The sequence below is a fragment of the Lepidothrix coronata genome, unplaced genomic scaffold (assembly GCF_001604755.1).
Source record: "Lepidothrix coronata isolate B3197 unplaced genomic scaffold, Lepidothrix_coronata-1.0 Scaffold120, whole genome shotgun sequence".
NCBI classification, from domain to species: domain Eukaryota; kingdom Metazoa; phylum Chordata; class Aves; order Passeriformes; family Pipridae; genus Lepidothrix; species Lepidothrix coronata.
In genome coordinates this window covers 177,508-203,229 of record NW_016690300.1, presented here as the reverse complement: position 1 = coordinate 203,229, position 25,722 = coordinate 177,508, and the positions used below count along the sequence as shown (strand labels likewise).

At 42.2% G+C, this 25,722-nt stretch overlaps 1 protein-coding gene and 1 long non-coding RNA gene across 2 annotated transcripts in view; both read left to right on the top strand.

Moving 5' to 3' along the window:
- The window catches only part of LOC108502549, a 7,017-nt gene extending 2,965 nt beyond the window's left edge, over positions 1 to 4,052 (top strand). Inside the window, exons 1-3 of the long non-coding RNA XR_001876513.1 lie at positions 1 to 408; positions 519 to 2,381; positions 3,287 to 4,052. The exon at positions 1 to 408 is cut by the window's left edge and continues 2,965 nt beyond it. This is a non-coding gene — a long non-coding RNA (uncharacterized LOC108502549). The remainder of the gene's footprint in view (positions 409 to 518; positions 2,382 to 3,286) is intronic.
- An 898-nt stretch (positions 4,053 to 4,950) lies between these two features.
- Positions 4,951 to 25,722, top strand: part of CAB39 (calcium binding protein 39) — a 41,948-nt gene continuing 21,176 nt past the window's right edge. Inside the window, exon 1 of the mRNA XM_017825572.1 lies at positions 4,951 to 5,047. The gene's annotated coding sequence lies outside the window, so the exon portion shown is untranslated. The remainder of the gene's footprint in view (positions 5,048 to 25,722) is intronic.

Here is a 25,722-nt window from a genome sequence, read left to right as displayed (position 1 = left end):
GGAGACTGCCTTTTATTACAGGGATGAGCATTTCTTATTCTTCTGGAGGAACCAAAAGGTGTAGGAAGTTCAGGGACATAATCACTTGTGGGTAGTAAAACCAGGGCCCTGACAGGATGAAGAACAGCCAGGACCTGTGAGAAGGTGGGTGACACTCCATAGGCCGGGGTCTGGGAAGGGGAAAAGCAGTTTTGGCTTCTCCATAATGAGGCACATAAAAATACTAACAAACCCCCTGCTATCACAACCCTTTTTTTCTTTCTTGTCTATTTTTGGGGTTGCTGTGTCAAAAAAACCAAGAGGCCATGGCACACATGAGCTCCCTAATTTTCCAGAATAATACCTGCGACCAGCTGGGTGTCTTGTTGTGTTTCCAAGGTGATGTTTCTTCCCATCTCCCCATTCCAGGTACATATGTGTGCACGTGTGCAGACAGTGATACAACTTCACACTTGCACACGGACAATTTTCACAAGATACAATTTTGCCACGGAATGTAAATAAACTCTCTTTTGAAGGTGTGTCCTGCTGAGCTGGGGGGAAAGGAGCTCAGCCCTTCCCCAAAGCAGTGCCTGATTGAAGGTGGGGACAGGCAGAGAGCTCTGGAGTGCCCTCCTCCTCAGGAGCCGGGGATCTCATCAGGAGAAGGAGAGGCCCCGAAAAGCTTTGGAGGGTCTGTATGTATTTGCTGGAGTGGCTCAACACAGTTTTGAGTGTCAGGAGATGTGACAACGGCTCCTGTGTTAACTCAGCCCCCCAGCGCCTGAGCCCCAATCCCGCTGAACAGCAGCACTAAGCCCATGCCCTCCACTGCAGCACGTTTCTGCTGGAAGAGCTAATTAATTAATTTCTGCAAAGCCCCTTGAAGGGGTAAAGGGCTAAGTAAGTGCATAGCAGCGCTATTCAGAGGGTATGAGCTTCAGGGCTTAATGGGAGCTACTTAAATATGAACTGAGTGAGTAACCTTGGTTTGTAATTTCTTTATAATGTAAAAGAACGGGGAAAGCATCTAAAACAAACAAACACCACCAGTCATTTTCAGCAGTGTTCCCAGCCTTGTATCTTTCTGCATGATTTGGGATTTGTAGTGTATTTGCTTCCAGTTCTATCAAATTAATGGATGTATTTATTTGACTGGGTTTTTTTTGTTTGGGTTTTTTTGGTTTCTTTTATAGCTCAGGAAATATTTTCTACTACAGTGCTGTTTTTCGGGGTGATTTCTGTTAATTCCTTTCATGTTTACCATGCTGATAGAAACCTGGTTTTGACATTAGTAGGAGATTCTCCCTAGAATGGATGCTGTGCTTTGTAGATAACTTTCAATTGTTCCACACTAATAAAAACTTTATTAAAAGGACTTGCTCTCCAGGAAAGGAGTTTGCATTGGATTTTTTCCTATGATTCTTCTGGCAATTGTTTTTGTTTTCTGACAATCTTTACATGCTACCCTTAGTTCTTGTGATTCGCAATAAAATTTTTAAAATGTGCTCTAATTCTGAAATGGCACCTTGAATTGAGGATGAATCATAACATCCGTGTAAGAAAAAAACTCCAACTGATATGGGAGACAATCACATTTATTTGTGTTTTCTACTGTAAATAGGATTTGGAGGCAGGGCAGGTGAGTCTGTTCATTTTGTATTAACTGAATGAACTGAAAGGTAACAAAATACTTCTTTGAGAAAAGCTTCAAGAGTCTGCAGTGAACACCTCCAGCTAGTAATGGGTGAAACACGGTTTCAGAAGCAGTCACAGGCACTTCTGTAACCTGGTGATGAAATTCAGCCACTGTAGCTTGGTCCAAAATCCATGGAAAGACTCAGGACTCTTGTTCTGCCAGACCTGAAGTAGAAGACGTTCAGCATAACCACAGTTGTCTCTGCTCCTAATATTTCCTCCCCAAAGCCTTTTTCCCTGAAACACTTTGGCAGGAACAAGGAGCCTCGGCACTGGCCTGTGAATCACACCAGTGCATGCCCAGTTAAAACATTAACTGGATGTTGGTTCTCTTCTTTCCTCCTTGTGTGTTTGTCCAGGCAGCTGACAAGACGACCCAGATTATTTTCTCAGATGATTTGTGTCGTGCCTTTTCAGATGGCCATGTAGGTGACAGAGGAGCACCTCTATCCCATTGCATGGTGAGGGGGGACCTTCTGCCACAGCAGGATATTGGGGAGAGGAGGAAACACCCTCCAAAGGGAAAGGGCACGTGTGTCCTACTGAATTAAAACTCTGGAAAAGAGGGAAGATAAACCAGGCGATGAATTACTGGGCCTCATGGAGAGCCAAGGGCAGCCAGCCCTGGAGAGTCAGCTGCTGCCACAGCATTCCATGTGGGCACAGCCACTCTGCAGGAGGTACAGTCCAAAGGAAGAAAAGAGGTGAGCAAAACAGAGCTGCTTGAAGGAGGATTAATTTCGCAGGCTGACACTGTTTTTCCCCACTTTTGCCATTTGTTGGCGTGGGATGGTGATGAGAGGAGCTGGAGCTGAGCTGCAGGGCTCCTTGGGCCTCCCATCAGCAGCAGAAAGCCCCAGGATCCCATTAGGCTCTCTGTCCCTCCTGAGGAAAGGACCTGCATGCTCGCTTTTCTAACTGTGTTTTTTTTCCCAGTGAAGTAACCTGGATTTTTTTAAATGGTTTTTTTCCCCATGTTTACTCACTTCCTAATTCGCAAAGATTAATTAATTCACAGTGGATGTCTCAGTCATGGCTGTGAATTAGTGAATCGTTAATGTACTAAGAGCTCTCTCGTGCTGAATTTAATTCCTGCTTCTAAGAGCTTAGAAAAATCATGCTCTCACTGCTGAGGGATTTCCCTGCAGTGTGCAGGGGTGGTAATTGCACTGAACCCATTTCTTGCATGATCTCTTTTCCAATGGTCATTTGTAAAGTGGTAGTGTCTATTTTCCAGGAGCTGGTGTTGAATCCCTGTACCAGTGCTTGCCTTTAAACAGTACCCTGAATATTATCTGTTTAAATTTGAGTGGTTTTAGCATAATTATGGGTTAACAATTTGAACTCAGACATACACACTCTTTCCATGTTGGCTTTGAAAACAATTATTTCCAGCTCACAGGTAGGTTATATGAACTGCCAACATTTTGCTGACTGCACACTGTGGGTCTAGGTGAGCTTGGCAAGGTCCTGTCACCTCACACAGGCAGTGCCCCCTCCCTGCTTCAGGTCCTGCTGCATCTCTTTCATCTTCATATAACAGCAAGTAGGTATTTGGGGGATACAAGGAAGTATATATAAATATATTGTATTATATATAATATTGCAGGGATGGCTGCAAGTGTGATCAGAAGCATTTTCCCATGCCTGAGCTGTAGCACACAGCTGACTAAGGTGGCTGGTTCAAGAAGACCCCCAAGAGGTCAAGAGGCAGCTTTGCCCATTGACACCACTTGCCCTCAGTACAGCAGAGAACCACAACACGTGGATTTCAGAGCAGCAACATGCTGCCTGCAGGAAAACATCACTGCATGGAGGAGCCTGACCCAAACCCTCCCCAGCAACAGGACAAGGAAGTGCAGGAAGGGGATGTGGAGACACGTAATCAAAAAAAGGCTGAAGACAGAAGCTGTCAGCTCACGAGGAGCTTACAGATGTTTTGGGAAAGCAGGCCAGCAGGTCTCACACTGATGCACGGCAGTACTGTGGCAGACCCGCTGGGACGAGGTTTTGCCTCGTGGCTTGTAAGAGATTCATGACATACATTCCATTAAAAATGTATTTTTCTTCTTTAAACATTGTGTGTTATACCACACTAATGGACAATATCAGCTTGATCTCTGCTGGGAAAGGTGTGGGCTCTTCTCGATGCAGGCTAATCTGCATTTGTCACTGTGACAATAATAGATGAGTATTATGTACAGGGACACAAAAACAGCCCGGAGCCCTTCCATGCTGCAATGGGAACTGCAGAAAACCTCCAGACTGTAATTCACCAGCACCTGATGCACCGGCACCTGATGCATCATGACGCTGAGACCATGTCCAAGGCACGATGCCAAATCCCAACCCCACACAGGAGTCCTGAAGGTCACGACATGGGAAAGGAGCTTTGTGGCAGTGCAAAGGGTGAGGAGGGTCTGCAGGAGGGCAGGCCAGAGAGGGGGCTGGGGGGCAATAATAATGAAAAAGAATAATAAATACAAATTATAAATCAGTAAATACCAAATAATAAATTTAAACAACAATTAATTAAAAAGAATACCGAGTACTAATAAAGAATAAAAGAATAGGCTGCACCTAGGGTTTCACGTTCAGTTTTGGGCCCCTCACTTTAAAACGGAGCGGGAATAGAGGAGGGCAACAGGGCTCGTGAAAGTTCTAGAAAACTTGTCTTATGAGGAACAGCTCGGGGAGCTGGGTTGGTTTAGTCTTGAGAAAAGGAGGCTCAGGGGGACTTCGTCCTTAACTACAACCACCTGAGAGGAGGTTGCAGTGAGGTGGGGCTGGTCCCTTCTGCCGTGCCTGCAGGGAGAGGACAAAAGGAAGTGGCCTTAAGCCGAGACAGAGGAGATTCGGATCAGATAGTACAAAAATTTTTTCCCCCTCTTAGTTTGGTCAGTCATTGGAATAGGTTTCCCAGGGAGGTGGTGGCGTCACCGTCCCTGGTACGAGGAGTCTGGATCTGGCACTGGGCGATGTGGTTTAGGGGTTACACTGGTGGACGGTTGCACTGGATGATCTTAAAGGTTTCTTCCAACCTCGAGGATTCTACGACTCTAATAAAGACGAAAAACAACAGAACAGGGAACAGTAAAACGAGGAAATAACGAAACCGAGGGGTGGGTGGGGCGATGCCGGGGCCGCCCCGCGCAGGCGCCGCCCTGGGTCCTCCGCGCCGGCAGGGGGCGGTGTGGGGCGCGGCGGGCGGAAGTGCGGGCGGGGGCAGGGCCGGAGCGACGCCGCGGAGCGCGGATCGCGGGGTGGGGGGGACGGGCCGGGCGAGCGGGGCGCGCCGCCTCTGCCGCACCGAGAGCCGGAGCACAGAGCCCAGAGCCGCCAGGGCGGGCCCTGCCCGCCGCACGCGCAGGTACCGCCGGGCTGAGGGGGCCGCGGCCGCGGGCATTGTCCGACGCGGGGCCCGGCCGTGCCCTGCGGGCAGCACGGCCCGCACGGTGCCCGCCGCACTCCCGGCCCGCTCCCCGCTGGTTGCCGGGAGGGACCGGCCGGGCCGGGCGCGGCTGGGCCGGGGGTGGGTGCCGCGGGTGCGGGGGAACCGTGCGGGGATGGGCACGGCCGGGGCTGCGCCTCCCGGGTGGCAGTGCCGCGGTCCCGGAGCTCTTCCAGCGCCGGGCCAGGAGCGATCACCGGGAAGCGGCGCGGGGGGAACCCTGGAGCGGCCGCGGCGGCCGGGCCGCCCCCAGAGCAGCGCCGGTCCCGGCACAGCGGCAGGGCTGGGCCGGGCCGGGCCGGGGGCTCTTTGTTACAGCCGTGGCCGCACGGACCGGCCCAGGCTGCGGACCCCGCACTGCCTGGCGCGGCCTCCCGGGGTCCTGGTCTGAGGCCTCTTCCTACAATTGTTCCCGTTGGGAGCCCCGATGGGCCTCTGTAGCAGGAGTTGTGCGTGGGGGCTGCTCGGAGCCTGTTTTCCTTCAGACTGCCCCATACAAAGCTAGCACAGCATGTTAAATAGAAGAAAAAAAGTTTTGTCTCTTTTTTTCCTGTGAAATACTACCGGTACTGAAATTAAGATGTACCTAGTGTTGATGGCGTTTTAATTTTTTTTTTTTTTAATTTTAATTTTTGGTGAGGGATCACGTAGGTACTCACGATTTATTTAAAATATGGGAATGGTGTGATTTAATTTGCATGATGAGTCAAAAATTAAATTACATGACCGAGGCTCTTCAGTTTCAGTGAGGCAAGTAACAATGTGTAGAAGAACAGTTTCAGTGTAGATCAGAAAAGAAATTTGATTAGCATCAACATATTGAAAAGTTTTTTTTTATGCTTGTGGGTTTTTTTAAACTTACCTGTCAGAAAGTCTTAGTTCAAGGCCCTGTGTTTTGCTCTCATCAGGAAGTGTGTCTTCCTTTTTAGCACGGAGAGCTCATGCAATCATAGACTGTCAGAGGAAATTTAACATCCTGAGCTTGTGCCTTGGTATCAAAGCTTTTAAATAATAGATTTTTACTATCTGAAACACTGTGTACCTTTAGTTAATAGCTGCTGCCTCATACCTGTTGATATGGCACATGCCTTTCACTGGCGACAGAAAAAAATGCCAGGAAGTATTCTCTGAAGTAGAATAAACATGGTACCTGTTCTGGGGTCAGAAATAACTGGATTTTTTTTTTAGTTTTCATTTGTCCTGTGCAAATTTTTTAGCTAATCTGATCTGTAAGTGGCACGATGGCACATGGTGTCTTGGTAGGATTCTATCTGACATGGACTTGCTGTTGTAAGAATATTGTACTTCACAGCTTCACGGTTCTCTTGTGGTGTGAGAAACTACTGGGTTAGCCAGCTGGTATGCATTTCACTTAAATTTATTTGTATTTAATAAGTTGTAGTGTGATATACCTGTTGTTGGGGGCTTTCCTTGGCCAGACAGATGTACCTTGGTACAGAAGGAGACTGTGTCTGGTGGTGTTGAGAGCAAGCCGAATAAAGTCTTGGAATGTGAGTTGGTATGCGTGAACTAAGATGCTGCTGAATGTTTCTGAATGCTGGTAGCATTGATTCTTTTTCTTAAGTTTCTTTTTCTTGAGTTAATTGACTTCTTCATGTTGACACAGAGTTCTGAAACTTTGCTGCGTTCTGTGCGCGTTTAATGAGTGGTTGTAGGGGGGGAATTAAAAACCCAGATTGATACCTTTTAAGATATATGTATTTATACAAATAAAGGATACTAAATAAAAGTGCCAGTTGAGCAATATTTTGTGACAGTATGTCTTTGAGAGATAATTATGCTCTTTGGGTATTATCAAGTGCAGACAAATGTATATTCCCAGAGGGGTGTGGTAATATTAAAACTCCACCTCTTGGAATTCCTTGATTGGTTTTAGGAAACATTTACTCAGGAGGGAATGGTATCTATTTTGCATTCTGTGGCCTCTCATTAATTAATGGATGGTAGTTGAGACCTGACAGTTGTCCTGTACATACTGCACTTCCTAGGGGGTTTTTTTAGGGCGTTTTGGTGAATATTATCATTACTGACCAGTGTCCTCCCTTCTGAATCAGTTCTTTATTGACTTTTTCCAGATTTTTATAATGAGTTGTTTGCAGCCTTAATTTTTGTGTAAGATATTTCCGAAAGCTCATAATCTCTGTACATGCTTAGAGGCTCTTGACACTTGCTAAAATAATGATTTTTTTTTTCTTTTGGTAGAGTTTCAGAACTCTAATAGCTGATGGTGGTTTGAAGCAGGGGGCAGGAAGGAGCCTGGTGACCTTTTGAATTCCCTTCTGGCCCTGCTTTTCTGTACTTGTGACACTTTGTAATATGGTTTCATTACAAGAGCAGCTATTAAAGTATGATTATCGTGGTCTAATTGGAGGCATCTTGGAGCTACCTATCAAAAATAAGATTTGACTCATCTGCTCCTTCAAAATTAATAGTTCCACAACAGCCTGCAGCTATTTATGTGAATAATGTGCAAAGCAGAAATATGAGTTGAATTCCAGTATTGTAATTTCTACACTGTACACTTGAAATCTGGTAAATTTAGCAATTTTTGATAAGGAAACAGTGGGCTACATATACTTTTATGACTTCTTAGCTGCAGGTTGAAGCTGGATATTAATGACACTGGACAAAAACCTGTTTAGTTGTTCAGTGATCCTAAGTCACGGTGTTCACCACGGCTGTAGACAAACCTCAGGCAAGATAGAAAATTCCTTTTGCTGTTCTCAGAAAATGATACTTCCCCAGTTTGTTGTCTAATTGGGGGAGTTAATTAGTCTGGACTGTGTGCAAGTTCAGCTCCCCTTCCCTTCCACCTAGGCCCTCTCTTTGCTCGCTCTCAGTACCATCCTTCTGGCACCACGAGGTGCAGAGGTGTGAGCCAGAAGGAAGATGAATATCTGCAGTTAGAAGGTGAAACTTTATGCTGAGATCCCTCCCCATCCCCCAAGTGCAAACACAAAGGTTAAATTAGAAGATGAGGCTGTCTTGAATTATTTTAACGGACTTGAGCTGGGCTGTTAAATACACGACCGGGGGTACCTAAGGCTTATGCTGATGTCATGTGAGTTTGGTCTTTCTTTAGCCTGAGCAGATTTATGTGCTTTCCTTATTGCACCTTGTGATAAAATGACATATTCATTTGTCCCTATTTAAATACTCCTTATAAAGGATTGGATTCAGGATTGATCCAAACTGGAAGCAGCCAAAATACTGTGTGTTTACAGGAATAACTGTGGTCATTCCTCAAGAGCCTTCATGGCTTCTTTTCTTCAGACAGGGTTAATTTAGGAAGTAAATTGCTTAGGTTTAAATAAACAACTGCAATTTGCTTTGTAACTTCCTTGTTTTGAGTATTCCAGCTGATGCTTCAGATAATCAGAAGTTTCAGATAATGCAAAAAGCTTCTCACTGCCTACTTCAAATTTGCTAAAAGGGAGCAAATTTTAAGCCTATCCAGAAGGGCACAAAATTCTGGGGGATATTGCTACATGTTGTAGCCTCCTTTCTGTTTATTGAAAATCTGCTACTTGTAATTAAATTCCGAGTTACTTTCTGAAGATCTGTTTGCTCTGTAATCCTCCCCTTCAAACACTCAGAGAATTCATCACCAAAAAGTTAAATATAGCAAGACAGTTCAAAAATTGGCAAGTTATAATTAGTAGAGAACTGCAGTATTATTGTAACATGTTTTTCCAAGTTCGCAAACGTCTTTGGATGAAGTTATTTATTAGTTACTACTTGGGGTTGTTTTAAAACGTTCAGGTATACTGCCAAGTGTGGGAAATGGTTGCATCAGGGAAAAACTGCTCTGTGCTTCTGATCCTTGCCCTGTTGAGTCTTTTTCAGTCAGTATTTATTGATAACAAATTCATTTTTCTTACTGAGAGATGTAACTGTAAGTTTAACTGCAAACCTTGCAAGATTTGAAACGTGACACTTAAAAAAATAGCTAAGATAGAGCTTTGCTATAAATTAAATAGAATTAATTTGTCAGCTTCTCAGGGAGTTGAATGTGTGTGACTGTGAGAGCAGTACTTATGTTCAGTCACTCGTGTGTGTGAAATGCCTTATCTCCTTTGAAGTTATCTGTGTTAAAACGTAAAATGAAAAAGATGGAGAAGTGTTCCCAGAAAAGTGGCATGCATGGTCTTTTTCTGGCTGCTAAAGCTGCCCAGACAAATAGCTGACATCTGAAGAAATATCTTTCTGAAAAGTTTTTATTGTTTTATTTACTGACTTTTAAGTAAAGCATGGCAGTGCAGAGCAGTAGGAAGAAAGCCAGTTGCACAGACAGGTGTGGAAGGCCCCTCCATGTCCCCAGCCAGCTCTTTTGTCCAGTGCCACATCAGATTTTGCCAGGCAGAATCCCACTGTGCAGCTCTCTCTGTTGTTTTTCTCTTTGCTCACCTGGGAAGCCAACCATGGATGAATACATTTTTTCCCAAATACTCATTCAGAGCCACACTAGCTTCCTCAGCAGATGAGCTGGGAATGGGAGCTTGGTTTAAAAATGGGTCTGTAGACACTGAATTATCAGTGACATCTTGTATGGTGTGGTAGATGTGTGTGCTGATAGCACACATTCAGAGCATCCTGCTGCAGTGGAGGCTCGGAGCTCTTCCTCTGGGTAAGCACTTTTGGGAGCTTTTGCTACAGTTGTAGAAATGAGGCAGAAGTTATTTGCGTTGTTATGTTTTACTTTTGACTGTTACGTGTGAAGTTACCTCTTTGGCAGATTATGCTCCTTTTAATAGATGTCAAAAGACTTTTTTTTTTTCCTTGATGTATTGTAATGGTTTATAAAAGTAACCAGAATGTAACATTTTGACTTTATTGAAGATCGCGTATAGGCAAAGAAAAAGCAAAAGCAAAGTCACAGAGAAGTATGGTTTTAGAAAAGAAAATAGAGGGGGTTTTAATCAAGCTAAATGAGACCTTAGTGATGGAGACATGCACTGAGTGTAACACAGGTGATCCCTGAGAAGTCTCTCCCACACAGTTTATGTGTAACCTGTCACACCTGCTATTCAAGTCCTAAGTTTCTTCTGACTGGAGATGGGTAGTGATGGAGAAACTTCTCAGGAAAATTTAAAGCGATACCTTGGAGGGGGGACACTCAAGGCACAGTTCCTGGTAAAGACTTTGTACAGAGTATGATATTAGAAAAAGCTGAGAAAGCAAAGTTAATACCTCAAAAGTTAGCAAATACTCAGAACCTTGCTTTGCTCTCACTGATTTGGAACAAAAAGTTTATGTGATTGTTTTCAGGCTTTTCCAGCAGGAACCTCCATTCCATCGCTGCACTAGAGAATGCTCAGTGCAGGGGCATCCTTCACACGTGGTTTAGTTGCAGTGTAGTATTTGGTCTTTTGCTTTACTGTGTAAAACTCAGTTCTGTGAAGACAGGAGGATTGCAGTCCTTGTGGGTTTTTCTTTGGTTCACAGGTACTGGTGACAGTACATATTCACAGCGTTCCTCAGCATCATGGTCCTTCTTCCCCCTTTTTCTGAGGGCACGATGCTTAAGCACAGGGTTTTCTCCTGTGTTTGTGTGTGTGATGTTGTGTATGTTGTCTCGTGGAGCGCTTGAGAACTTACACTTCCTAAACTTTTTTCCCCAGTGACATTTCATATCATTTGATATGAAATTCAGTTGCCTAAACGTAGATACCTAATTCTGTTTTATTGCTCCAAGGCACCTGCCCTAGACAGGTAGGAGGTTTGTGATTTTCTGGAAGGGCAGCTGGAGACTAGGTGTGCTGTTCTAAAGCATCCACAGTGGTGTTTGGCATTCAGGCACCTGAAATGGGGCTGTGGTATTTGTTGTTAGTCCTGGAATCTCATTTTGAGCTCTCAGAAGAGGACAGACACTTAGGCAGTGACCACGTTGGGCACTTGGGTTATGTGTTGCCTAATGAGAAAGGAAGATTTGGGGTAGAATTCAGCTGTCTGCGGCAGTACTTGGTAGTCTTGTCTGAGGGACCTGGATTTGCTGTCCTCTGCCTTGCTGTATACTTTCCAGCTTCATAAAAGGAAAAGTTCTATGGAAATACTGCCTTTTTTGTAGTCTGGTATAGCGTGTTAGTGGAATGAATGAAGGCTTCTCTTAAAAAAAAAGTACAACTGAGGAAACTAAAATAATCAAGGTAACTGGAAAACCTTAAGTCTTGTAAGTGTTGGGTGTTGGACTGGAGGACTTTGCTACTTCAACATGAGAAATTCAGGTTGTCTTAAAATATGACTGAAAGCAAACACAAGCTTCAGTGACCGGGTCAAATAGTCTTTTTTCATGGATTTCATGGATAATTATTGATAACAAAGGCAGATCTTTGAAAATATTCTATGTTTTCCAAACAAGTGCTGTTGTGGAGGACATCATTTAGATTTGTAATCTCTAAGAAAAGTAGTATATTGACTCATCAGCATTGACTAACATAGTTCCATTTTACGTCTGTAATTGCCATTGAGCAATATCCAAACTCTACTGGCTCTGTAATAGGGTGGAGCTGGAGTAAACAGTTCTTCTGTTAGGAACGGCATCCATACACAGAGCATTTGGGGCAGAGCCCTGGCATGGATGTGCTGTCTGACTGGTGTTACCCTTAACTCATGTGTTATGGTGAGGAGATTAACATCATTAGATCCAAAAGAGCCTCTTCATTACAAGATTATGGAATATTTTCCACAAAAAGTCACAAAAATTTCAGGGCATTTGTGCATGATGACAAACTTACGAATGTGTCGACGTTTTAAATTCTGTTAGAGAGTTGCACTTCAATTTTCTTCATTCCTGTAACCTGGAAAAACCAAACAGCCTTCATCTCCCCAACTTTCTAATTTGTGATTGTAGTTATTCCTTCCTACCTGTATATACATTTTTTTTTCTATCTGAAAGAGAAGTAAACTCTGTTTAATAAGCTTTAATTCTTGTTTGGGAACTTATATATGTGTGTGTGCATATGTATAAATACAAAGTATTAACAATCATATAGACCTGGATTTATAGTTGACATCCAGCAAAGGTGGATTAGGTTTTTTGCTTTGAGACTGACCATGAAAGGCTCTTCTCTTCCCCTGGGAAGTGCACTGGATAAGGTCCCAGCATTGCTGGAGTGCCGTCTGAAGGGTGGTTCTGCTCTCCTTTTGGCACTGGCAGATTGCAGACTTAACAGTATCAAATCTAGGAAGAAATGTCTAATCTGTGTGGCAGAAGTAGCTGTTCTTGAGCTCTTTAGTGAACAAGGAGAACGATTGTTGGCCAGAAGTAGAGAAGCTTTTCTCTCTAAATAGGTTATTTTTAACTTTCATCATTACTAACAAGGGTTGAAAAGTATAAGTACAACAGAAGGGTCTGCACCTTATCATTTGTATTCCTTATGGTACCCTAACTTTCAGCATTGTGGATTCATGCCTCTGAGATTTATACTAAAACTCAGAAAATCCAGACTTTGATCAAGTCCCTAAATCAGGTAACCAAATTTTTTAAAATGGTTGTGAACTAGATGGTCTTTAATGTCCCTTCCAACTCAAACCATGCTATGATTCCGTTGTTACCTTAAAGAATTTATAACCAATAGTATGTTTTGACTGCAGTCAAACCTTAGGTTACAGTTTTAAACCAGTCTTGAAAGCATAACCTTACTTTCTTCTTAAATTTGGCATTTTCCTAATAAGTTTTAACAACCTTTGTTGCTAAAAATGGAACCGCAATATAGAATTTTTTTTTGAGAATTATGGTTCCTTTTGGCTCATTTTTGTAATTAGAACAAGTCTTTTAGCATAGAAAAGAGGATCTTTAAAAACAAAGTTTTTGTATAACTTGGGAGTTTACCAATGATGTGAGTTTTGGTTTCTAGACTATTTGATTGTTTAAGAGCTCTTGTTTGATTGAAGCCTCTTGGTGATATAGAAGGTGATGACATTATATTGTTGTAAACTCCTATATGACTAAATTTTATAATCCCTAATTAAATAAAATTATGTTGAGCTGGTTCACCAGTTGATAATTTTGAAGGTTGTGGGGTTTTTGTTTTGGTTTTCCACATAGCCCTAAGGAATAGAGGGTTGACAGGATACTGATGTAGCTGAAATAAATAAAAATACACAGTGTTAGGAGTATAGGTATCAGCTAAAATGCAAGTATTTCCACCTAAGCTTGATGTCAGCCCTTTGGAAGTTCTGCTGTCCTTCAGTCATTGCAGAGATAATGTGTGATCATTCCTTGGGTAAACTTGTAAAGATGGTAACTTCTGTAGTGTTCAAGTTTCTCTTGGTAGTTTTGCACAGTAATTGCATTAAAGGAAAGTTGGGAGCTCTTATTTTAGTATTTCAAAACAATTTGATTGTTCCCTTTTCCAGTCCAACTCTTCTTAGTAGATTAGATAAGGGAACTGTCCCTCAGAGATGCTTCAGTTTTCCCACCATTTTAGTTGAGTTAATATTAGTCACTTCTTGTTCCAAGGCTCATTTTTCACTTGTTGTCTGCAGACAGGCAGCTCTCGAGCAGTTTTTAGTTTGTGGACCTGTATTTGTGTTTTGGAAGAGGTGCTGACTGTTGTATCAAAAGTATCAACAGTGCTAGCTTTAGTTACCTTTTGTGAACCTTCCTGGCTCTTCTGTCTTGGAGGGTCATATCTGCAATAGCTCTTGGTGGCTGCTTCCAAGTGAAATAGGTTGGAATGTCTTCCTTTTGGACAGGTGTCTTTCTGCTGTGGTCTTGCCTCCAGCCTCCTTTTCTTTTAAAATGCAAAAATACTTTTTGAAACTTCTGGTCAATTTGTGTTGGACTAGCAAGCAGGAACCGTAAGGTATTTTCTTCTCAGTCTTGGCTGGAATAAATTAAAATGTTAAACTTATTATGGCGGCTTTCAACCTGCCTGTCCCGAGGTTGTTATTTTCTTGTATTTGTTACTCTGATAGAAGCAGAAGAAGTTTGATTGGCATGATGGAGTCTACCTGGAAAGATAACTCGAGCGTCCCCAAAAAGAGAGGGATAAAAAGTAGCATGTATGTATATCTGACAGATCACCACAGACATCTGACACATTGTTTATATTCTGTTTTCATTTAATGTACAATAACTTTGAGTAACTGGAACTCTCAGGTGGTGTCAGGAGGGAAAAGGACTCTGACGTGGGTTTTTCAGGAATATCTGGCTTTTCAGAGTGTGTATGCTGAAGGATCCTGCTGTATCATAGGTCTTTGGTCTGGTGTCTTGTGAGTCATCAGAAGGACTCTTAATTAGATTGGCATGACAAGAGCTTGAGCATGTTTGGGGCACAGTCTGCATCATTCCCCCTTTTTGATTCTGTGCTTCTGAGCATTTCATAGCATCAAGTTCACAGCTGAGCTGAAACTCCCCTCCATCTGCCTCAAAACATACAAAAGGAAAATAGAATGGCATGGTGTTAAATGTTAGGACACTTACCTTCTCTTTCCCGAAGGTTTGTGCCACAGAGAGCTCTCCTAACTCTGGGATGCATCATGGCTGCCCTTAAATATATCCTTCTGTGCTCTGTGATCTGCCTTACCCCAGAGGAACCTGGCTTGGCAGTCAAGGTGTGCTGTGGTTTATGTATCAGAAATCAAATCCATTAATGACTTTGAAGATTTAGACCGAACATGTAAACTGGCAGGAGAAACAGAGGTGATTTAAGGGAACTGTGTAAAGGACACTTTTTTGACAGCCACTTTAGGTGTATTGTGATCTTGAAATTATTTATGTGAAATTTCTGTATTGCCATGGCTGGTTCTTTCCTTGGGAGAATGGAGTGAATTGTCCTTTAAGGTTTGGTTTTGTTTGCTTGTTTATTATCATGGCACAAAATTTAATCATCAATTCAGTAGTGTTTTCTCATTTAGTTGAAAAGGGAGATAATATTATCACAGAATCATTGAATGGTTTGGGTTGGAAGGGACCTTAAAGACCATCCAGTACCAGCTCCCCTGCCATGAGCAGGGAGACCTTCCACTAGACCGGGTTGCTCAAAGCCCCATCCAGCCTGGCCTTGAACACTTCCAGGGATGGGGCATCCACAGCTTCTTTGGGCAGCTTATTCTAGTGACTCACCACCCTCACAGGGAAGAATTTATTCCTAATATCTGATTTAACCCTGCCCGCTTTCAGTGTGAAGCCATTCCCCTATGTCTTGTCACTGCATGCCCTTGTCAAAACCCCTTCTCCATCTCTCTTGTAGCCCCTTTAGGCACTGGAAGGTGCTTTAAGGTCTCCCCAGAGCCTTTTTTTCCCCAGAATGAACAACCTCAACTCTCAGTTTGTCTCCATGGCAGGGATGCTCCAGCCCTCTGATCATTTTGTAGCCTCCTCTGAACTTGCTCCAGCAGATCCTCTTCCTTCTTATACTAGGGGCCCCACAGCTGGAGGTAGCACTGCAGGTGGGTCTCATGAGAGCAGAGCAGAGGGGCTGAATCCCCTCCCTCACCTGCTGCCCACACAGCTTTAGATGTAGCCCAGGACACGGCTGGCTTTTCTGGACTAAGCGCACATCTCATCAATCAAGACCCCCAAGTCCTTTCCTGCAGGGATGCTCTCAATCCATTCTCTGCCCAGACTCTGTGCTCAGGATTGCCCCACCCCACGTGCAGGACCTTGCAGTTGGCCTTGTTGAACCTCATGAGGTTCACATGGGCCCGCCTCTCAGGCTTTTCCAGACCGCTCCGGATGGCATCCCTTCCCTCCAACGTGTTGGCCAAGACCCCACAGCTTGATTTCATCAGCAAGCTTGGCGAGGGTGGGATCAATCCCACTGAGAAACGTGTTGAACAGTGCTGGTCCAATAGTGACCCCGTGGGGAGTGCCACTCATTGTGGTGCACAGTAAATTATCCAGGTATTTTCTGTTTCCTGAACCCCTGACAGTTTTATTCAGGCTGGTTTCAGCCAGCTGCTTCTCCTGAGTTTCTCTCTTACAAAGGCCCTGGTGTCTTGGTAACCATGAGATGTACATCTGAATGTCGCAGGTGTGCGCTGGCCTGTAGTGTGTTGATTTTTATTTGTCTTTCTCCTTCAAGTGATGCCCCTGAAACTAATTCTTGATTTTCAGTAATTGGGAGGAAAAAGAAGTCTTTCCTGGCTAGCCTGTGATTTTGCTGATCTTTGTGATGTTTTCCCATCTGCCACGTTGTCCTTGATACAGCATACTCAAGAGGGAGAAGGGATTTTGGTGTGAGGATGAGCTGGCTGAAAGTTCCATACTAAAAAATACCTCCACGCAGCTAGCTTGGGGAAATTGGATGCTTGATTGATGGTGGGACTGATTTGGGTTGGCAGTGTGAAGTAGAGAGTGCTCTTTATAAAGGTACTTAACCAGTAAAGCCCTAGCACAGTTGCACTTGTCATGGTGTTTTTTATTAATCTAAGCTGTATCTGCACTGGTAGGATTTGTCAACAGAGCTGTGTCAGTGAACCCTTTGTATTGTCATCAAAACTGTGTTTTAAATGCCAGGGACTATGGATCAGCTCAGATATTGCCTGTACTTTAGCTCCCAGTACTAGGTAAGAGGGAATTTAGGGGAAAAAAACCCCCTGAACACCTCTTTTTCTTTACTGAATGAAGATGTAACGAACTAGAGGGAAAAGATTCACAGTAATGGTGGGGTCATGATTCTGAGTCGTTTATTGATTGCCCTCTCCTGCTTTCTCTGTGACTCAGTATGTAACTCCCATAGGTTATCTGTCAGGAACTCCCTTTTGCAGAGGAGATATGTAATCATTGAATCATGGGCCAAGTTCCCTCGGATTCATGTAGCAGAAATCAGCTTGGAATCATGACAGTTGATCTCAGAATAATTTACATTTTAATCTTTGTGTCACACCACTGAAATCCCTCAGTAGAGGGAATAATGTCAGAATGGAGAAGTCTTCTGTGGTCTCCAGAGTCACCTTTCAGGAGTCTGACCAATTTTTTGCAGTGCAGCTTGCTGTCCCTGCTGGTTTTGGGTTTCAGCCCTAGTTCTGTCAAGCTAATGCACAAAAGTGAACCCAGAGACATTAAGCCATGCTTGATTGCATGTCTTCTCAGCTAGTTTGTAAAGCTTTTGGGACTGAGGTGAACTGTACAGTAGTCTAACATAAAGTTTCTTTAATTGTGAACTCCCAAACTGATTATTTTACAAGGGAAGCCTTCCGAGGTGGGTCTGTCAAAGCAGAGACGGATGTATTTTGTTCTGTGCTGCCTGTGGCAGGGACCAGTAGTAATCAGTAGGGTAGAGGGATACTCTTTGATATGTCTTCTCAGTTCTTAAGTCAGTGTTTTCTGGAGGTTCCTGATCTATGTTGAGATGACTGTTTTATAGCCCATTATCTTCATGCTTTAATGTTGTCCTTCCTTAAGCGATCTTATTCTTTTGTATGTTATCTTTATTAGAGATCTGTGATCTTCACGTAAAGTAGATGAAGAGTTATGTTGTGCTGAACTTTGATGAACTTATGTTGAGCATTAGAAGTTTCTAGCAGGCCATAGAATATGGTCTCCAAAGAAAGTAAAGGAACCATGGGAAAAATATTGTTGTTTTTCTTAAAAGTCAGTTTTAAAAGTAATGCTGTGACATGATTCTTACTGAAATGATATTTGGGTAAATACTTTATCCATTTCCTTTTTTTTTCCTAGCTTTGTTGCTTGTGCTACTAGAGAGTGGTTTTAGTGAGTGTAGTTTCTTGTTTGAGAGAGTATTCTCTAAAGAAAATTGCACCTTAGGGGATTGGTCTGGAGCAATCCCAGGACCATTCTCGCAGTTTAATTGTTCTCAACTTCTCTTCAAAATAAGACGCCCCAAAAGCACGTGTGCATTTCCCTTTCTGTCCTGTGCTGGTACTTGGGATTCTCATCCTCCTTGCTTACGTCACTGTCTCGTGTTTGAAGTGATCTGTTTTCCCTCTGATCATGCCCCTGGCTGTCTGGTTAAGGCCAAGTGCCGATGTTGTGGTGCTTGATGGGGTTTTCTGTCCTTCGCCTGCGCGGTTTCTGATGCTCCTGCAGACATGTTTAGTTGTTGGAATGTGTGAACTCCAGACCACGATGCGAAATAGGTCAGAGATTAAACTGCTTTGTCCTTCTGCCTCCCCTTTTGCCACTTCTTCGCTCTCAAAATTCACCCTTAGATGTATATCAGAAATCTGATGCAAAAAGAACCTCTGGAAAATAATGTAAATAATATATACCAAGGAATAGAAATAGTTACAAAGGAGACTCTTGCTTTGAATTTTTGCTTCCAAGGGTGCGTGGAATGGCACATATATAATTGCAGTGTTTTTTGTCATGTAGCAAATATTCTGGGGTTTGTGATGATGCAGTACAGGCATCTGAGCCAACAGGGATTGACTGTAATACCAGGTTATGAGAAAATTATTTCAGCTTCTACCTGGCTAGAAGTGGACATATTGTCTGACAGCTTTTCTTGAAGCTTCAAGTAAGTTCTTCTTTTTTTTTTTTTTTCTTTTTTTTGGTGCAGTGTGTTAAAGATAGTAGTTACTTTTTGTGGTGAAACCTAGGTTTATTATTATTTTTAAAATATATTTACCCAGGAATGGGTGAGGCATTTACATGCTTGTCTGTATACCATACTGCAGTATAGCAGTAAGGTTTGTGGGGAAATGAATGGGTGGGGTAACTCTAAACAGTACACCAGGGAAAGAAGCTGAGTCATAAGATTTCCTTGAACATGGAGACAGAGCTGGGATTTCAGATACTAAGCATTAGTATTAACAAGCTTTCTGCTTATGCTGGATCTCTGAAGCCCCTTAAAAGCAGCAACATTATTGGAAACCAGTTTCTGCTTAATTTTTCTGTGTGTTGAACTGCAATGAATGCAGTAATGTGCAAGTCACAAAGTACAAGGCAGTTTTAGGAGGCTGCAGTGAGGTAATAGAGCGTCATGGCAGGAGCTGCCCTTCTCTTTGTCCAGCATCGTGCAGGTGTCTGCTGGAGGAGGAGGCTCTTGAAGAGGCAAAAGGATCAGTAAATTAATTGAATGGCAAGAGAGAGGCCTGCTTAATGAAAGGAATCAGCTGGCATTTGGTGCTAAAGAAACAAGCAGGGCTGTGAACTGCCAGGGACTTAATTGCTTTGAAATTTTCAGAAAGTAAGAAGCTAAGTCACATTATGAATTTCATTTTTTGGTAGGAATTTATTTTCCAATTTTCTTTTTTTCTCCTGAATCCATTGAATTAAATTTTTTTGTTCACTTTATTGTTCATCTGTGTTACAGGAGGGATTTTTTTTCCTTCATGATTTTAATTTTTCCCTGAACTGAGCTGCCATTCTCAGAGAAGGGATTTTTTCCCCCATTTTAATCTTTAAGTGGGTCACACCACAAATAATTCTGTGATGCAGAGTTGTGAAACTGCTTTTGAATAATTTTAAAGCTTTTGTGTGCTGTAGACTTGAACAAGTTGATAGTGAATTTTAAGAAAGCTTCTAATATTCAGTGGTGGGTGGGACATGCCCGGTATGAGATGAGTGTACCTCTCTTGCAGGAAAACTTTTATGTATGAATTATAGTACTTACAAAATATCATGGCAGATCCAAACAGATCATTGATTGCTTTAGGTATTTAATATGTCAATAGTTTTACTTCGTACATCAGAGACAGTTGATGTAGTTAGTCCTCCTATCCATGTTTTAAAGTTATGTTGAAAGAAATGCTGAAAAGGTGTGTGGAAGTATTTACAGGATAGCAAAAATGCCTTAGAGCTGGACTGTACTCCTGAATTCTGCCAGCTGGTAGTGGCAGTAATTACCAGTTAGAGCCATAGCCATTCTGTTAATGGCATACTTGTGCAAGTAAAACCATGGTTATACTAAATAGTTCGTGCTGGAGCCCTGAAATACACTGAGGTGTGGCTTTTGCTCTTTATTGATCTCATTTCCTCTGGGATAGGAAAGTTTTGCAGGTGAGGTATTAATAAACTATGCTATTTAGACATCTATTTTGGATGAGGGGCTGTCATGCTTCAATTTGTTTAGCATATCAAAAAGAAAATTAAAGAATTGTTTCGGTACAATGCTGAAGCTCTTGAAAATCGTTTAATCTAGTGGGAAACCACATATCCAGAATGAGAATACTGAAAGATGTAGTAGAAAACAGCACACGAAAAATGTGGAGGAATGTTTTAATGAGGAATGTGAGCACTCAGTTTAAATAATACACCGAAGGAAATGATGGATGCTGCCTTGGGTCAGCAATACTTGTGCAATTAGAAGTGGTGAGGCCTTTCAGGAAGACATGCTGCAGCCAGGAATTCGCAGGGATGAGCTGGCAGCGATATTCCAGATGCCTCCCAGTGGCACCTGGCTGCTGTCCTGCCGTGCCAGCTGCTGCACATGCACCAGGGCAGGGCTGCTCTGCACACACGTGGTGCTTACAGAAAGTACAGTCAGGAACTTACATCTGGCTAAATACTGATATGGTGTCTGCGTCTGGCTTTGAAGTACTCGAATACTTTTTTTCCCAAGGAGCATGATAGCTTGCATAAAAAATGGTTCTTGGATCAAAGGAATGGCTGTCAGTCTTCCTTCTGGATGCTAAGCATGCCTGACTGCGAGACAGTGCTTTTAAAAATGCATAATTTCTTGATCTATTTCTGGTTTTATCATCCCAACCAGACTTCACAGCGGTGAATTCTGACTGAACTAACAGCCACTTGTAACAATAAGATGTGATGAAGGCTGATTTATGTTATTGTTTTCAATACTGGCTTAATGATCCCTGTTAATTTGAGAGGCCTACAGCAAAAGAGCAGGTTCTGAGGGAAATCAGTTCTATCAAGACAAACATGAGCCTGCTGTGTTATATTTTTTCATAACAACATGCCTCTTTTTAGCAAGATGCAGCATGTTTTGTCAGTAATAGACTGATAAATTGTCAATTAAAAATCCACACACAGAGTAGACCCAGCTGTTTGTTGTGAATCTCGATATTTTGCCGTTGTAGACTCATTAGTTTATTTAACTGTATTTGTTTAAGCCATCCTCCGATGTGTTATTAACACTGCGGAGTGTAATCGACACATGATATGATTTCAGGATAGAGGTTGGCAGCTTCCCTGTACCTGGAGGAGGTGATGTGCCCTTTCCTCCTGCCTGCCCCAGCCTTTCCCCAGCCCCTTGGGCTGACTCTGGCTCACAGTTGGGAGTGCCATGTACTGGTTTGTCGTAAGAACCTTTCCGATTTTTTTCTTTTTTTTTTAAATTGGTTTTCCCTCATTTTTGTTGGCTTTGTCTTCTGCCATTTTGGAGAGTTCAGCCACACATAGAGCACTCAGACAAATATCAGACCGCTCAAAATAATGATGGAGAGTGACCTTCCCCCTTCAGTCCTGCTGTGGATTCAGCTCCAGCCTTACCATGAGGTGCTCCTACGGCGAGGTCATGAGATGAGGGAGCTGATTCACAACTACTTGCTGGTCAAAGGGATGTATTCTCTACGTTCCTCACACTACTCACTGCTTACTTTCCTTTTAGGTCTTAGTTTTCTGGTCTCTCAGGGAGTGGCTTAGCTCATGGATGGCTCAGCAGGGGGAAGGAGATGGTGCGGGGAGCAGAGAAGGAACGGGGCCTCCCCCATCAGTGGTGGCCAGCTCTTGGGCTGCCTCATTTGTCTTGGGGAACCTCACTGTTAATTATTTGGCCTTATTAAAAAATTATGTTGGTTTTGTTTGATCTTCGGCTTATCTCCTTATGTGCACACTAACTGGATGTTACCACGTGGTTTTTCACTAGGCTTGGAGTTTTTTAAGATGTGCAGTTGTAGCCAGGAAATAGCTGAAGGGTTTTTTCCTCTTTTCCTCCTTAGGAGCTTGCTAAAAGCACTCACCTTAAACTCTTGGCACGTAAACAAGGCAGCAAGAGGCTTTAATATATTGCAGTTAAACTGTAAGGCCTAGTATAGAATAAGAAATTGAGTTTATTGCACTTGTTTGTGGGATTTTATACATTATTTAAGTAGCATTTTGCATGGGGGAATGGTGGCTGTTTGCTCTTTAAGTAGAAAGGTTAAGTTTGCTTTTGTGCCTCTGCTTGTGCTGCTCATATTCCTTTGCCTTCAGTGTAGCTTTAAAAGCCTGCCTTGGTGAGACTTCAGTGCTGGTTAATTCATTTGTCTGTGGAGTAACTTCACATTTCACTGCAGTCAGGAGTGTCATTGTACTATTTCTTGTACCAGTATTGTTCTGAAAATAGTAATGTAGGGAGCTTGCAATAACAAAAGCATACTACCTACAACAGAAAAACCCTGCTCTTGTTAAGCAGTCAGTTTTTAAACTGTAACACACATTTCTGGTATAGAGGTGGCACATTTTCTGAACCTTTGAATAAGAAAAAGTGAAGTTACATGAGAGACCATACTCCAGGCTGGTTTATCTATTCTTTAGAGAATTAAATTAATTAAAGGAAAGGAATTTGTTTATCTTGCTTCTGTATTTGTTCTTGTGGCATTTTTTTTTCTCCTCACAGAGAAATGCTTTTAAGCGTTCTGCCTAGTTAAAAAAAAATCTTATATAAAACAATCTTATATATGCAATGTAGTAGATTTAAATTGGACATTAATTGATTGTGTGGTCAGTGCAGTGAATAAAACAATACAAAGCCTTATACATGAAGCAAACTGCAGGGCTGCAAGCTGCATTGACAGAGCTGGAAGTTATATACTATCTGAAACAGAGGGGTTACTATCTCTGCTTATCACAAAAGCCCAAATGTCCCAGTGTGCCTGAGTGTGTGTCAGTGGAAGTCAAAGCTCTGGGTGTTTGGCTGAATGCCATGTTGTTGTTTAATGGTCCCTTTGGATTGATAACGTCATCCAAGATTTCTAAATGCGGCTGTGACCCCGGTGCTTTGAGGACCTTACATTTTGGTAGGTTTGGCCTGCTTGAATACTGGTGAAATAAAGTGCCTGCCTGAGAAAGCTGGAGATTTGTATAATATTGTTCATGGTCTCTTTTAATAAATGGATAAAAGTGAGGTTTCTGGGAAGGGAAGATAAAACCAAGCAGCCCAGCAGAGCACAGAGCCGTCCATGTACTTGTTGCAGTTTAACTTTTCGAGAGTCCTGTGATGCCTTTCTTTAGCCACAATCAGTTTTTATCCAGGATTTGCAAGGCAGCCAGGTGCTGGTGTTGTGAATCAGTTATCATTTGACATGATGTAAGGCCTGTTCTTATTTACAGAAAATGTCACTTGATGTTGTTCCCCTTTTTTCTCATGTTGCAGATGTGGGTGGTGGCAGCTCTTTCCAGTCTCACACAGATGTTGTCATTGTCTATTGTGCACACACAGGGTGCTGCTGGGGGTAGTTTTGCTGGGCTGAAAAAGGAACAGCCTGTCTATGTTCTCCTGCATGAAGTACAGCTTTGAGAGACAAAGGAAAGGACTGCTCCTGCCTTTTTTTTTTATTTTTTGGCAGGATGTGACACAGGTTCTTCAGTAACAGAATTTTGCTTCAGGGTTAGTGAGATCCTCAGTCAGGCCCCAGATAATGTTCCTGGCAGTGCCACTGCCTTCCTTCCAGTAATAAAATTGAAATGGCATAAACAGTATATTTATTCCATTTTGTATAATAAATGAAATACCTTGAAGCAAAATGTCACCTTCAGTAGTCAAGGGTGTGGATTTCCTTCTTAATGGTGCTGACAACCTTTCCTGATTTTTCCAAATTGCTTATGAGAAATTCATCCAGGAACTTGCCTGAATTGGGAAAAAATACTTAGTATAACTATATGCTAGTGAACTGCAATTTATTGACTAGTTTTTATTAGATATGCTAGTACATACAATGAAACTTGTGTACGATTTGTGTTTGCATGTATGTGCATCTGATTTATGCAGAACCTGTAAGGTTTCATAAGGCAGAGCTGTAGACTATTTTTAACTTAAGAAATTGAGCACTGTGTGGAGGCAAAGCAAGTTTTGCAAACATAGATACTGGGCACACCAGGAGGACACTTGTTTCTCATTATTTTGTATTTCCATAGGTTTTATGTGTTGTCCATGTAGTCTTTTCGTTTAGGAGTAGCACAGTTCTGCTCTAGAGAATGAGTGTGCAGAGTCATTTTATTGGTTTGATTTATTTTCTTTGTATATTGCTGTAATGACAGATTTTGTGATTCCATATGTTTTTGTTCTCTCACCTGTTTTGATTCCTGCTGGGTTTGATTCTGTTTTAACACATAATCCAAGGAGTTAAGACTGGCAATTTTTTGAGGCAGTCCTACTGTGTTACATGGGTATAGCCATCTTCCAGAATGAATATGCAGAGTAGTTGTTAAACACTGTTATTATCAATGATGATATGCAAGTGTGAAAGAATTCAGATTTGTTTTCAGGGCTCATCTTCATTTGGCAGGAGTAATAATCAAAGGGAGAGATAAAGGGAACATTTGAAGTGTTGCTGTGATGATGGAGGTATGTCTCCATGTTGTAGGGAAATTGTGCTTATTTTCACACCTGTCTCTTTCTAGGGAAAAAAAATCCCGTGTGAAATTTTCTTTAAACGTTGTTTGAAATGCCATTAAATTTTTTGTTAAATAACAATAAGTAGTGGTGCTTTTCTTAGATGTAGCTTTTGGTTCCACTAGATGTGATGAAGTTTGAGGCATAAAATTCTCTTGTCTAAGGGGTAACCTGGGGGCATTTTATCTCTTAGGGTACCAGTCCTGTGCTTGTAATTTCAGTGTTACAGCCCCTTTTTTTGTGCAAATTGTGAATGAGAGATATTATAATGACACAAATGTTATACTGCACAATAAATGCAGCAGAAGGTCCTTGTGATCTGTTAAAGAATGGAAATGGCTGGTGAAAAGTCTTGTTTCAACTTTCCTGCTGATACTTTTATCTGAAAGTAATCTGATTAAAAACTCCATACCTTATGCTTTTTATCAGCTGTGTGAAGTCACTCGCAGGCATGGAACAGTGAAGGATGATCTCTGTAGCTGGTTACCTGAAATCCCTGTTTATGGAAATTTACTTGGCTAAAGATCCCAGTGCTTCTGTTCTTCCCCTTTAAATTGTTGCCCTTGGGCCAGCCCAACTTGTTTGTTTTAAAAATCAAAGTAACTAAAAATAGTATTAAGTTGGTATTTTTAATCCTTGATCAAAACACCGTTGACTAAGATCAGGAGTAACATTTTGGAGTTCATGGTGGATGAGCTGGTATTTTAATCAAGGAGCAAAGTACTGTTACATGTACTGGTTATAGTCAACTTGTTACCAAATTACTTGGACATTGCAGGGAGATAGAAATTAAACTTTCAGGGTAGTCTCCCTTCTTTGGAATGACAGTGCAGTCTCTGCTCTGCCTGCTTCTTCAGCTGTCTTTTGTGTCTAGCAGAAGTAGCACTGTCAGCATTTTTAATATAGTTTCCTGTTCTTTTCTGTCTAGATGAGAGTTGTAGAAATATGCTTTATGGAGTTCACTTGTTAGAAGGTTTTATTACTGTTTAGATGTGGATGTATGTGTTTAGTAACAAAAGATTTAGTATACTCATTTATTTTAGTAAGTCTTCTGTTTTGTATACAGAAGCAAATATATTTGTGTGTGTGTGTTAAAGCAAATAATGT